This window comes from Azolla caroliniana, unplaced genomic scaffold, assembly GCF_043228905.1.
Source record: "Azolla caroliniana isolate FFs.n. ecotype wild unplaced genomic scaffold, voAzoCaro1.0.p SCAF_5, whole genome shotgun sequence".
NCBI lineage: Eukaryota > Viridiplantae > Streptophyta > Polypodiopsida > Salviniales > Salviniaceae > Azolla > Azolla caroliniana.
Window position 1 is genome coordinate 14,864,203 of NW_028230440.1, and position 14,959 is coordinate 14,879,161.

Below are 14,959 nucleotides of genomic sequence, written 5' to 3' on the forward strand. Positions count from 1 at the left end.
ATATGATTAGTTTGAAGTACCATTTTTAATGTCAAGATAAAAATATCCATAATTTTGAGAAAATAAAAAGTGAGAAATTAATGAGCCTTTATTTTATTTTATTTATTTATTAAAAATAAAACGACTATACATTTATTATAAAATTTTAGTAGTGTCAAGTCCCCAAAGTCACTCTTTTATTATCCCTATTTATTGTTAAGTTCTTTTTTTTTATCTTAGGAAATTTTTAAAACAAAAGTTTTTATTTTTTAGGGGGGGGGGGGAGGGGTTAAACGAATACTTGACTACCCATTCGTATTCGTATTCGTTTGCATTCGAATGGGAACCCCCACGAATGCGAATATGTCAATCTATGCATACAATAAAATTACATATTACATATACATATACATACACAAATACATATATGCATATATACATATATACATACAAAACACAAAAAATAAATTACATATTATATATATACACATACACATACATATTAATACCTAAGATTACATATTATATGTATACAAATCTTCATACTTACAAACAAGTTACATATATTACATATATATTGTGGTGTGCATGTATGCCTTTGTGCCACTCTTTTAGTACACCCTTTTTAGGATGCATGTACCTAAGCCGACCCACCCTTTTAGCATACCCTTTTAAGCTAAGCCAACCCAAATGGGTACCTTTGTATAAACTATAAATTGAGTAAGAAGTAAGAAGCTAACTAGACTGGTTTTGATCTCTTATGTGCATTTCACAATATACACGTGCACACACACATAAATAAATTAGATATTACATAGCATATAATCCATACCTATTACACAATATACAAATTTACACATACATAAATTACATATATACATATATAGATACATACATAGATATATTACATATGTAAATACATATTCCACATATCACCATATATATAGATTATACGGGACCATACAAACCACAATACTTACATATATACATACATACACACACACACATTAGGTATATGTATACTTACACATACATTGGATATATACATGCATATTACGTACATATTACAAACATACATCCATATACGAGCCATATACATACTACTACATATGCATACATTAGATATATACATAAATATTATGCACATATTACAATCACACATCCATACACATTGAATCATTTACATTGTCATATGGATATATGCATACACATACATACACACACACATACATACATACATACATACATACATACATACATACATACATTACATATGAATATATGCATACACATATGTACATTCATACATGGACATACACATATTCATTTATACATTGTTACATATACGTACACATATATACATTAGATATATACATAGATATTATGCACATATTACAATCACACATCCAGATACATTGAATCATGTACATTACATATGCATATATGCATACACATACATACATACATTACATACATGACATATGCATATATGCATACACATATGTACATTCGTACACATACATACATACATTACATATGGATATATGCATACACATATGTACATTCGTACATGGACATACATATATTCATTTATACATTGCTACATATACATACAAATATATACATTAGATATATACATAGATATTATACACATATTACAATCACACATCCATATACATTGAATCATGTACATTTACATATGCATATATGCACTACATACATACATACATACATACATACATTACATATGCATATATGCATACACATATGTACATTCGAACATGAATGTTTGAATGTTATGTTTAGTATGAATGTATGTATGTATGTGCACGTAATGTATGCATGTATGAATGAATATCCCACCAATACTATACGTGAAACTTGACAACACGGCGAGAGAAAGAACTCAATTGTGTTTGGTTACCTAAGCATGTTACTAGACAAGGGTATTTTCAAAACGATTAAGGTCAACTTCTTGCTAGTTGGTCATACACATGATCGCATAGATCAAATGTTTAGCAGGTTCTCCAAGAAATTAGCGAGGTGCAATGCTTTCACACTTCCTGTGCTATCAAGGTTGATCGTTGAAGCTTATACCCCCAAGCCAGATGTGCAACATTTAGATGAAGTATATGATTTCAAGCGCTTCTGTTTGGATGGTGATGGGACTGGATGTAGGGTTCTTCCTCCGCTTAATAATATAAGTTTTATCCACGTCTTCCCATCCAAAAAAGTGTGGTTGGTCACAACCAGACCATGCTATATGCCAAACAATACTCATCTAGTTCGCAATGGGAGCCACAAGACGGATGTAGGCTCTTATTGCATTTCCTAGATGCAATAATCTATGGTGCTGAGCAAATGCCCTATGACGACCATAAAAGATTGGTTGTTGGTAGTTCAATTGAAGAGCAAAAGATATATTGGATGTCGTGCCTTGAGGAAAAACAGAAAAATATTGAGCGAACCAAAAAGTACGTTGGTGATTTTGATGTGGATTGGTGGGATGTCTTCTTTAATCATCAACATACAATATTAGATAACCACTTTACAGGGTACTAGCCACTACAAAATCAATTCGAATGGGCGCTTGGTGGCCCATCAATGGCAAGCACGACTCCTTTACAACCACTAGATAATCTTGAATTGAATAATCTAGTTCATCCACAACAAAGAGATATTTACGTGGGACCAAGATTATCACATGCTATAGAGGCAAGGTGGCAAGGCAATCTACATGAGCTACAAGTTGGTATGTTGGTTGCAACATTAGTTGGGGGTGATAAGTTGGGCCATCCCTTCTGGATTGCCAAAATCATTGAAATTATTAAGGATGATGAAGGCAATCAAGTAAAGTCTATTATGGTTCATTGGTATCATACCTCTTCCAAAGATGCATTTACTAGGAAGTACTCTTTAGAGATGATTAAGGATGTCGAAGGCACAAGCAAAAAGTGAAGAAGAAAGAATCTACCAAGCACGTCTACTCTAGCACTTGATAATGTCGACATAATCGTGTATGACTTCTCCTTGACCAAAACAGGCCATCTAAGATAGACTACAATCAAGATAATAAAAGAGAAGATCCCATATGTGCCTGTTGACGCAACACAGAGACGAACAAGGAGTATGTCTCATAATCACGGTGATGTTGGATTGCAATTGGATGAAGACAATGCATTGGTTGCTAGTGATGATGAGGATGAGACCTCACAAAGCTCTTCTAGTTCATCGGGTGGGTCTGAAGGAGAAGGCGTATCTCTGGGAAGTGATGGATCTCATATATGAAATGTAAATATTGTATGTTACATCAATATGGTGATTCACAAATATGTATAAATACACATGCTAATCATTTTGTAATTTTTGTACGTTCTCTTTGTTGGGGACAAGGCCGTCAATGCAGAAGTGCAAGCAACATTCATGATGAGGGAATCTGTGTATGCATGAGCAAGATAGACATAGAGGGAGAGAGAGAGAGAGAGACGTTATATTGCAATAGCAATTGTTACAAATGACAACCAACCTTCACTAAAGGTTACAAAGTCACTTTATATAGTGACTATCTTACGGGAACTCAATGCTCCTTATGTCCAACGCTCGGCCACAACCGAGATTCTTTTCATACACAGAAAACAGGAAACAAATGCACGACACAAAGGAGAGAAAAAAAATGGTAGACAGGATGTTTAGGTGGAAAACCCAAACTGAGGGAAAAACCACAGCAGCCCACAAGCTGCAAACTATCACTATATTGGAATGTACAAACAATGAGTTCACGAAGGCAACGACCTCATGCTCACGATCTTCGCCACAGGTGGCGGTTACAACAGAGGCAACGACCTCGTTCTCTCTCTCTCTCAACCTGTACACTGTTACACGCTCTCTCTTCTTGCACCAACAAGAAAATGACAACAACTACTAAAAGTTTCCCCTAAGTCATATTTATACTAATATGACTTTTCGGCTATTTACAAATATAGCCTTGATGGACTCTCATAAACATATTTACGAATATGTCTCTTCATCCGGTTCTCACCGGGTCTGTACCATCCGGCTTTCCGTAGCCGGGTACTCCTCATCCGGTTCATACCGGGTCTGCACCATCCGGCTCTCCGTAGCCGGGTATTCTTCATCCGGTTCATACCGGGTCTGCACCATCCGGCTCTCCGTAGCCGGGTACTCCTCATCCGGTTTCGGCCGAGGCTCGGCACTGTTCTTCTCCCTTCCCATCCGGAGGGACCTTTCTCCCAACAAACTCCCTCTTCACTCCGGCATGGGGTGTCTTATCAGTCCGATCCGCTTCCGGCATGCATCCAACTTGTCGGGTATCAGAACTTTGGTCAGCATATCTGACCCGTTCTCGGCCGTGTGGATCTTCGTCAGCGTGAACTCCTGGTCATCTACTCTTTCCCGGATCCAGTGATATCTTCGTTGGATATGCTTCATCCGAGAATGGTAGGCCGCATTCTTAGCAAGGTGGATGGCACTTTGACTGTCATAATAGAGTCGGTATTCCTCTTGCCTGATACCGAGCTCTCCGATGAAGTCCTTCATCCATAATATTTCCTTGCCGGCTTCCACAGCCGCCATGTACTCCGCCTTTGTGGTTGACAATGCAACCGTCTTCTACAGCCTCGACTGCCACGAAACAGCTCCCCCTGCATATGTCATTACATACCCGGATGTAGACCGACTGGTACCCACATCAGCCGACATGTCTAAATCGGTGAAACCGTCCAGTTGAGGTTTTCCGGAGCCGAATCGAAGACACATATTTGAAGTGCCGTTCAAATACCGGAGTATCCATTTGACCGCGTTCCAGTGCTCCTTGCCGGGATTGCTCATAAACCGGCTCACCACTCCAACTGCGTATCCTATGTCTGGTCGGGTACAAACCATTGCGTACATCAAGCTCCCGACGGCAAAGGCATATGGAATCTTCATCATATCCGCCTTCTCTGCTTTCGTCTTCGGGCTTTGCTTACCGGATAGCTTGCAGTTTGCCGAAAGTGTCGATCCGGCTAGTTTTGCTTTTGACATGTTGAACCGGTGAAGCACCTTTGTCACGTACTTCTCCTGTGACAGCCATAATTGCTTCTTTGACCAGTCCCGAATGATATGCATCCCCAACATCTGTCTTGCCGGACCCAAGTCTTTCATTGAGAAGGTCCGGTTGAGAGCCTTCTTCAGCATCCGTATTTTGAATTGGTCACGTCCGACGATCAACATGTCATCCACGTACAGGAGGAGTATCAAGAAGTCGCCTCCTTCGAACTTCTTCACAAACACGCAGTGATCAGCCTACGTCTTGTGGTACCCTTAATCGGTCATGAAGGAATCGAACTTCCGGTACCATTGTCGGGTAGCCTGCTTTAGTCCGTACAGGCTCTTCTTCAGCCGGCATACCAGGTGCTCCTTCCCTTTCTCCACAAATCCTTCCGGTTGCTGCATGTAGATCTCCTCTTCGAGGTCGCCGTGAAGGAATGTCGTCTTCACGTCCAGTTGCTCTACCTCAAGGTCCATGCTTGCCGCTATACTCAGCACCGTCCGGATGGAGGTCATCTTTACTACCGGGGAAAATATCTCGTCGAAGTCCACGCCCTTCTTCTGCTGGAACCCCTTCACCACGATCCTGGCTTTGTATCTCGGGGGGTTTCCGGCATCTCCCGGTTTCAGCTTGTACACCCACTTGTTTCGGAGTGCCCGCTTTCCTTTCGGTAACTCCACCAATTCGTACGTATGGTTCTCATGCAGGGAATCCATCTCGTCCTGCATGGCACTTAACCATTTTCGGCTGTGGGTGTCATCCTTCGCTTCTTTGAAACTTTCCGGCTCCCCCTCATTAGTCAGCAGAACATGCTCTGCATCCGGAAATCTCCGGGGGGGCCTTCTCTCTCTGAGAGGATATCTCCGTCTTTGGGCTTCAGTAGCCGGCTCCTCCATTTGATCTTCATCCGAATCCGATTCGGGGTCTAGGCCGGTTCCGGTCTCAGCTTCCTCTACTTCTTCTTCTGCCGGTTCGGTATCCTCACCGTATCCGGCTGGTTCTTCGAGTGCTAACCGGTCTCTCGCCGGTTGGGTCTGCTCATCGTAGAGTCGATCCTTACCGGTCGACTCAGAGTTCATTATCTTCTTCTCCGACTCCCAGTCGGCGAGCGTCTTGTCCTCCATGAAGATAATATCTCGACTCCGGAATACCTTCTTGTCGACCGGGTCCCACACTCGGTAGCCGAACTCATCGTCACCGTAACCGAGGAATATGCATGGCCGGGTCTTTGGATCTAACTTTCCTCTCCGGTCCTTTGCTACATGCACGTACGCGAGACACCCGAACACCTTCAGATGTTGGTAGGACACTTCCTTACCGGTCCATACTCTCTGTGGCGTGTCTCCGTCCAAGGGTACTGAGGGTGATCTGTTTATCACGTATGTCGCCGTCGACAATGCATCAACCCAAAACTTCTTGGGTAGTTTTGCATGCGCTAGCATACTCCGGACCCTCTCCATTATGGTATGGTTCATCCTCTCGGCCAGTCCGTTTAGTTCCGGCGTCTTCGGCACGGTAAATTCGAGCCAGATTCCCTTCGAGCGGTAGTACTCCTCGAACTGCCCCCGATATTCTCCTCCGTTATCTGCTCGAACCGCCTTCAGCTTCCGGCCGGTTTCTCTTTCCACTCTCGCGTGGAGCTCTTTGAAGACGGATAGCACCTGATCCTTCGTCTTCAGCGGTGTGGCCCACAGCTTCCGGCTGTGGTCATCTATGAACGTCACGAAGTACTGTGCTCCGGCATGTGACTTCGTGTCTACTTGACACACATCAGTATGCACCAACTCCAGTGGTGCATTACGTCTCATCGGTGGCCTTCGTCGGAAGGAGGTCCGGTTCGGCTTACCGGCCAGACAATCAGTGCACTTCTCCAAGTGCACGTTCTTCACTGGAATGAGGTTGTCGTCTGCAAGCCTCTTCATCCCCTTCTCGCTCATATGACACGGTCTCTTGTGCCACAGCTCACCGGCAGTGTCGGATGCTACGTTCACTTCTTCCGGACATAACCGGGCATTCATCAGGTACAGTGTGTTTACCTTCCGGGCCCGAGCCACAATTAGGCTCCCTTTGCTGAACTTCATGACACCGTTCCGGATGCTACCCGTGTAGCCTTCATCATCTAGCCGATCGGCTGATATCATGTTCAAACGAACCTCCGGAACGTGTCGCACATCCTTCAGCAACAACTTGCATCCGGTTGGTGTAGACAGCCACACGTCTCCTATGCCGACAATTCGGCATGTACCTTCGTTCCCCATCCGGACACAGCCATGATCACCGGCTGAGTAGGATGAGAAGCATTTCCGGTCCGGGGTAAGGTGGAACGACGCTCCAGAGTCTACCACCCAGGTCATCTCGTCGCCGGCAAGGTTTATCTCACTCTCCTCGGTGATGAGCAGCCCCTGGAAGGTATTCATGTGCTCTGCCATGCTGGAGCCATCTTGATACCGGAGTCTTACTAGCTTCCGGAATACCGAAACCTGATTAACAACATTTTTGTTTTGAAACATTATGCCGATCTTCTCCCAGAGCTCATGAGCCTTGCTCTCTTCATTGAAGTTGTTGTACAGGCTCATGTCGATGAAGCACCGTATGTACGCCGTTGTCTTCATGTGCATCACCTCCCATATCGCGGCGTTGATTTTGTCCGGTCTCTTGTCCCCAAACTGAACCGGCAGCCAAAGATCGTTTACCACGAGCATATCCCTCATCTTCGACTTCCACACTAAATAGTTGGAGCCGGTGAGCTTGAACATGCCGCCAAACGATTCGTCCATTTTCTGTGTCGTTTCGCTCTGATACCACTTGACAGGAACTCAACGCTCCTTATGTCCAACGCTCGGCCACAACCGAGATTCTTTTCATACACAGAAAACAGGAAACAAATGCACGACACAAAGGAGAGAAAAAAAAGGGTAGACAGGATGTTTACGTGGAAAACCCAAACTGAGGGAAAAACCACGGCAACCCACAGGCTGCAAACTATCACTGTATTGGAATGTACAAACAGTGAATTCACGGAGGCAACGACCTCGTGCTCACGATCTTCGCCACAGGCGGCAGTTACAACAGAGGCAATGACCTCGTTCTCTCTCTCTCTCAACCTGTACACTGTTACACGCTCTCTCTTCTTGCACCAACAAGAAAATGACAACAACTACTAAAAGTTTGCCCTAAGTCATATTTATACTAATATGACTTTTCGGCTATTTACAAATATAGCCTTGATGGACTCTTAGAAACATATTTACGAATATGTCTCTTCATCTGGTTCTCACCGGGTCTGTACCATCCGACTCTCCGTAGCCGGGTACTCCTCATCCGGTTCATACCGGGTCTGCACCATCCGGCTCTCCGTAGCCGGGTATTCTTCATCCGGTTCATACCGCGTCTGCACCATCCGGCTCTCCGTAGCCGGGTATTCTTCATCCGGTTCATACCGCGTCTGCACCATCCGGCTCTCCGTAGCCGGGTATTCTTCATCTGGTTCATACCGGGTCTACACCATCCGGCTCTCCGTAGCCGGGTACTCCTCATCCGGTTTCGGTCTCTTCTAATCGTGTCTTAATTATGTTTCTCTAGTTCGTAATAGCACCTCTCTATTTCATTTCTATTAGTATGGTAATCCTCTTCCCTCCCTGTAACCCTTGTTTTTAAATTTTAATTATGTTTTTCGTCTCGTATTTTAGTTTTAATCTTAGGTTTTTTTATGTCTTAATCTCTCTCTCTCTCTTTAGTTTTAATCTTAGGTTTATTTATGTTTTAATCTCTCACTCTCTCTCTCTCTCTTTAGTTTTAATCTTAGGTTTATTTATGTTTTAATCTCTCTCTCTCTCTCTCTCTCTCTCTCTCTATCTATCTATCTATTTTAATTAGTATGTTAATCCCCCTCCCTTTAAGCCTATCTTTTAATTTTAATTTCTTTCTAATTACCCCACCCTTTACTTTATTTTTACGATCATGTTTCTAGATTTAGATTTCATGTTTGTTAGTTTTCGGGTTATGTTTTTTGTTTTAGTGTTTATGTTTCTAATCTTAGTGTTTTAAACCCCCACCCCTCTTCCTTTTTGTTATTCCTAATCATGCCGGCTCCCTCTCCTTTCTTCTACCTCGTCTTCGATTCGGGTGCGCTCAAATCGAGCGTGGTGTTCCTCTTCGCCTACCTCTACCCGCCGATTATCGACCATTCCGCACTCCTTGTTCTGACCGTAAGGTCCATAAACTTACAATAGCCGGGTACTCCTCATCCCGTTTCGGCCGAGGCCGTCGTTCGTCGGCACTATTCTTCTCCCTTCCCATCCGGAGGGACCTGTCTCCCAACACTATCCTAGGGCAATTGCCCTTTATGCTATTTATAGAAATAGCCTGAACTTGGGTTGTCCAAAGGGACAGTGTGAATACGGCCATTATACACTCGTATTCGACACTCCCCCATAATGGGCGTATACATGGGTTATCTTAAAGAATTACAGGTATATATACAAGGTTTATCAGACAGATCGGTTTTGTTAGAGTCGGCAAGATCCAAAGACAGAAGACCGAATCGGTCGGGTCGGAAGAGCTAAAGCCGATCCTCAAAGAACCGATGTTGGTGGTCCAAAACCATCCTGTGTTGTGTGTCCGACTTTAACCAGACCGATTTTTTGTTATGCCCATCTGGTGCCAAAGGGACCGGAAACGATCCGCCGAAAGACACTTGGTCATTCCATCTGCGACATTATCGGTTGTGGATATCTTCTTGAGACCGATTTTCCCTAAAATGACGCAGTCCCGAACGAAGTGATATTGAACGTCGATATGCTTAGAGGCATTGTGGTGAACCGAATTTTTTGACAAAGCAACAACACCCTGACTGTCGATGTAGACAACTGGAGCCGAGTCGGAGTCGACCTGTTAAAACGTGTGCACCAGCCGACCGAGCCATAAAGCTTCTTTTGCCGCGTCAAACGCAACTACATATTCCGCTTCGGTCGTTGAGGTGGTTGTGCACTCCTGATGTTTTGACTTCCACGAGATTACTCCATTGCCAAATTTGAAACAGTATCCGGTTGTTGATTTTCGACTGTCCACACAACCGGCGAAGTCCAAGTTGGTGTAACCGACTACGCCTGAGGTTGAGTTCAGGCCGAAAAGAATGTCGTGGTCTTTTGTGCCAGCTAGATATTTGAACACATGCTTCGCTGCGTTCCAGTGCGATCGGCCGGGGTTGTGCATGAATTTGCTGACGACTCCTACGGTGTGAAAGATATCAGGTCGTGTCGCGACCATCGCGTACATGAGGGAGCCGACTGCCGATGCATACGGTACCGGCTTCATATCTTCCCCCTCCAGACCGGATGTCGGACAGTCTCGCTGAGACAGCCGAAGGTTAATGGGGAGCGGGGTCGAAGCCGACTTGGTTGATTGCATGTTGAAGCGTTCTAAGACACGTCCGATGTAGTCGGTTTGAGACAAGAAAAGTTGTCGTGTATCACGATACCGACCAATCTTCATACCAAGTATGTGTCTTGCCAAACCGAGGTCCTTCATGGAAAACTTCAACCGCAATTGCCAAACGAGTTTGGTGAGCTCTCTGACATGCCGACCGGAGAGTAGCATGTCGTCCACGTAGATGATGAGGAAGACGGGAGACCCGTCTTGAGTTGTTTTGGTGAAGAGACAGTGGTCCTCATCACTCTTTGAGAATCCAACCGATTGGATGAAGTCGTCGAACTTCTTGTACCACTTTCGAGGTGCATGTTTCAGGCCGTAGAGACTCTTCTTGAGTCGGCAGACTAGATGTTCCTAGCTGTTCCATATAGATTTCCTCCTGTAGGTCACCGTGGAGGAATGTCATTTTTAAATCTAGCTGAATCAGCTCCAAGTTGTCGGCGGCCACGACGCCGAGCATGAAACGAAGGGTCGTCATTTTCACCACTAGTGAAAAGATTTCATCAAAGTCGACACCATATTCTTGTCGAAATCCCTTTGCAACTAATCTGGCCTTGTACTTTGGGGTGGTCGAGTCGGACGTCTCTTTTAGTCGATAGACCCACTTACACGGAAGAGCACGTCGATTCTTTGGTAATTCGACCAAGTTCCAAGTCTTGTTTGCCCAAATGGAGTGCATTTCCGACTCCATTGCCAGATGCCATGTGGCTGAATCGGCAGATGTTGTTGCTTCTTCCTAAGACGTCAGCTCGCCGACGTCGGTAAAGAAAATTCCGAGAGAGTACCTCTCCAGAGGTTGCGACAGTCTCTCGGATCTGCGAGGTATGACTGGACTAGTCGCACCGGGTGTCAATGTCGGATGGTCGGGAGCCGAGCCATTCGGCTGTGCCGAATCGGTAGATTCGGTGCGAGAGTTGTCGGTTACCCGTGAAACCGATCTCGTGTTGTGGGTTGGGCCGTCATGAAGGGTTGGCACTTCGGAAAATATTACCCTTCGGACTTCAATAGGCCTTTCGGCCGTTTTATGCATAGCCAACTCATTGAACACGACATCCGAACTTCGGATGATTTGTTTGTGCTCAGGGTCCCAGAGTCGGTATCCGATCTCACTGTCGGGTCCATATCCAAGAAAAACACATTTCCTTGACCTTGGTTCAAGTTTCCGGCGATCGTCTTTCGATATGAGAGCATACGCCTCGCAACCGAAGATCCTCAGTTTGTCATAATTCGACTTACTGTCAGTCCATATTTCCTAAGGTATTTGAAATCCTAGAGGTCTAGTTGGCGACATATTTATTATGTGTACTGCCGTAAGTAGAGCCTCCGCCCAGAAGCCATCTGAAAGTCCGGAGTGTTGGAGCATGGATACTACGCGTTCTTGAATCGTCCGATCCATGCGTTCAGCAATTCCGTTCTGCTCCGGACTATAGGGTGTCGTATATTCATGTCGAATATCGCGTTCCCGGCAGAATTTGACGAATTCTTCAGACTTGAATTCTCCTCCATTGCTAGTTCAGAGACATTTCAGTTTCCGACCGATCTGATTTTCGACCATTGCAAGCCATTCGGAGAAGATCAAGAACACCCGATCTTTGGTTCTGATGGGGTAAGCCCACACCTTCTGAGTCGAGTCGTCAATAAAACTGACGAAGTACGAAGCACCGCCGAGAGACTAATGTGGCATCGGGCCACAGACATCCGAGTGGACCAAATCGAAGGGACTCGATTCTCTTAGTGCTGATGTCGGGTGTGATGTGGCTACCTGTTTGCCATACTGGCAATGCTCGCAGAATTGGTGATCCGAGAAGGAGAGTTTGGGGATGTAACCAGCTTTGGATAGGTGCGTTATGTTGGCCTTGTTGAGGTGTCCAATTCGTCTGTGCCATAACGATGACACGGGGATATCAACCAAAACTAAGTCACCCTCTTTGAGTGTGACATATAAAGGATACAAGGAATGTACCTTTGGTCCTCGAGCAAGCAGAAGGTTCCCTTTGTGGAGTGTCCACCCTCTTGATGAGAATCCGGCACGGATGCCGGCTTCGTCGAGTTGTTCGACTGAGATCAAGGGTCTTGAAAGCTCAGGAACGTGTCGGACGTTGTGTAGTACGAGTGTAGAGTCTCCTAGAAGATTGAGCTCTACGGTGCCGATTCCGATTATAGCACAGTGTTGCGAGTTTCCGACTCGAACTGAGTCGGAGCCGATCCGAGTATTGCCGAAACTGAGATCGGTGAGGTGTCACATGATACGATGCGCCCGAGTCCAGGAGCCATGTGCTCGATTCCTCAGTCATAAGCAGAACTTCTGATTCGACTGGGTTCTCTATGGACAGTATGTTTGGGTCGGTCGTCAAAATTTCGGCTAAAGAGCCGATGTAGTTGACCTCCTCATGCCGGCTACTCTTATGATCCTCTCTCTGAGCTTTGTTGGTTTTTGCTTTGAGTGCTCGGCAGTCGGCTTTGATGTGTCCTGGTTTCTTGCAGTAGTTGCAGATTCAATTGTCCCGGGACTTGCTCCGACTTCGCTGATTGTTCGGCGGTCGGGAAGAACTTCTTCCCCGGTTCAATCGGTTGGTCGAACCTTGTACTACGTAAGCTTCATCTGCCGAGTCTTTGGCGAAAGACTTTCTCCAAGTTGCTTCAGTCAGGATTGCGCTCATGACTTCGGAGTACTTAACTGCAGTTGTTGAAGCATTGCACACGGTTGTAACGAAAGTTTCCCATGAAGAGGGGAGACTACTCATGAGTATCATTGCTCTGAGTTCATCCTCGATTGTCGTCCCCTAAGACGAGATTTGGGAGCTTATGCTTTCGTACTCGTTGAGGTGTCCCTGAACCGAATCGGATTCTTTCATCCGCAAGTTGTAGAGGCGCCGGATCAGATACATCTTCGTTGCGGCAACCTTCTTTTCATAAATTTCCGACAGTGTTTTCCAAAGTTCAAATTATGTCGTGCATGATTGCATTGTGAAGTACACTGACTCCGACAAGTGCATCTAAATCATGGCGCGGACAATTCTGTCCAGCTTTAGCCACTCGTTTGCCTTGTATGCTTCTAGAGGATTTTCATTCTCAATCGGGTCTATCTGACCCTTGACTATGAGATAGTCCTGCATTTGTTCCTTCCAGAAGTTGAAGTTCGAACCGTCGAACCGTCGAACCTCCTTAGACTCATCTCCGATGAGCCGGATGTTGATGCCATCTGCTTTGGTTTCGGTTGGTAAGACCCGGTTCGGAGTTGACTACGAACCTTAATGGGGTGCAACTAGTCGGCTCACCCGATATCGTTCTAGTTGGTTTTGAACCCGAGTCGGTTTGGTTTCGGATACTTGTTGTTGAACTTGCTCGAAGTGACTCCGGTAACTTGAGGGACAGAACCGGCTGTTCTTCCCGAATGTTGCCGAGTCGGAGTGAGCCTAGTTAGCTTCCGATTGTATGTTGAATACCGATTACACGAAACCGATTGTTTGGGCCGATTCTGCTTCGGATGATTGCAACAATGAGAGGGACAAATCCAACTGATCCTCCCAAATGTCGATCAGCCGAGTGAAGCACGAAGTGGTTAGTTGTTGCTCAAGGAGCTCCCCTCAAGCGGTTACAATCACAGGAACAGAGTACAACCGACTGGCTTACTCCAATTTGTGATTTAACACAGTGAGATGCGAGTTTTTTGTTTTTCTTCTCCCTTCTCTGTTCTTCAAAGAAAACGAAAACAGAATGTTGTGTTGTGCGATGACGGCCGGCAGTGGGTTGAAGAACCTCGGACGCTCTGATACCAAATGTTGGGGACAAGGCCGTCATGCAGAAGTGCAAGCAACATTCGTGATGAGAGAATTTGTGTATGCATGAGCAAGATAGACACACAGAGAGAGAGAGAGAGAGAGAGACGTTATATTGCAATAGCAATTGTTACAAATGATAACCAACCTTCACTAAAGGTTACAAAGTCACTTTATATAGTGACTATCCTAGCGCAACTGCCCTTTATGCTATTTATAGAAATAGCCCGAACTTGGGTTGTCCAAAGGGACAGTGTGAATACGGCCATTATACACTCGTATTCAACACTCTTGTCAATTTCACGTGTCGATTATTAGGGGCATTTTTTGAAAGCCCTAAATTTTTGGACATGGTATAAATCAATATATTTTGATTCAATTTCCAAAACCTTTTACGCATGTGATGGTCCTTTTTGTGAAATGACCTACTTTGTGCCTTTTTTGGATGGACTGTTCTTAAATTGCGACATATTACCTGTTTCAAATGGCCCAGTGTTTTCTAGTGCTTGGTAAAAATCTCTTTGGTTAGTACTCTAACTGCGTTAAGTGTTTACTAACCTAGAGATATCCAAGTTAGGAGTGCTCATTCCAAGTTTTACTCATCTTCTCACTGTCACACACATGTTAAAAGTAAGGAACACTCATCATTCATAGCACACTCTTTCCTTCATGATATCCACTTTGCTTTGTGTAGTGTGTGGTACACTCATGAGGGAGGAGA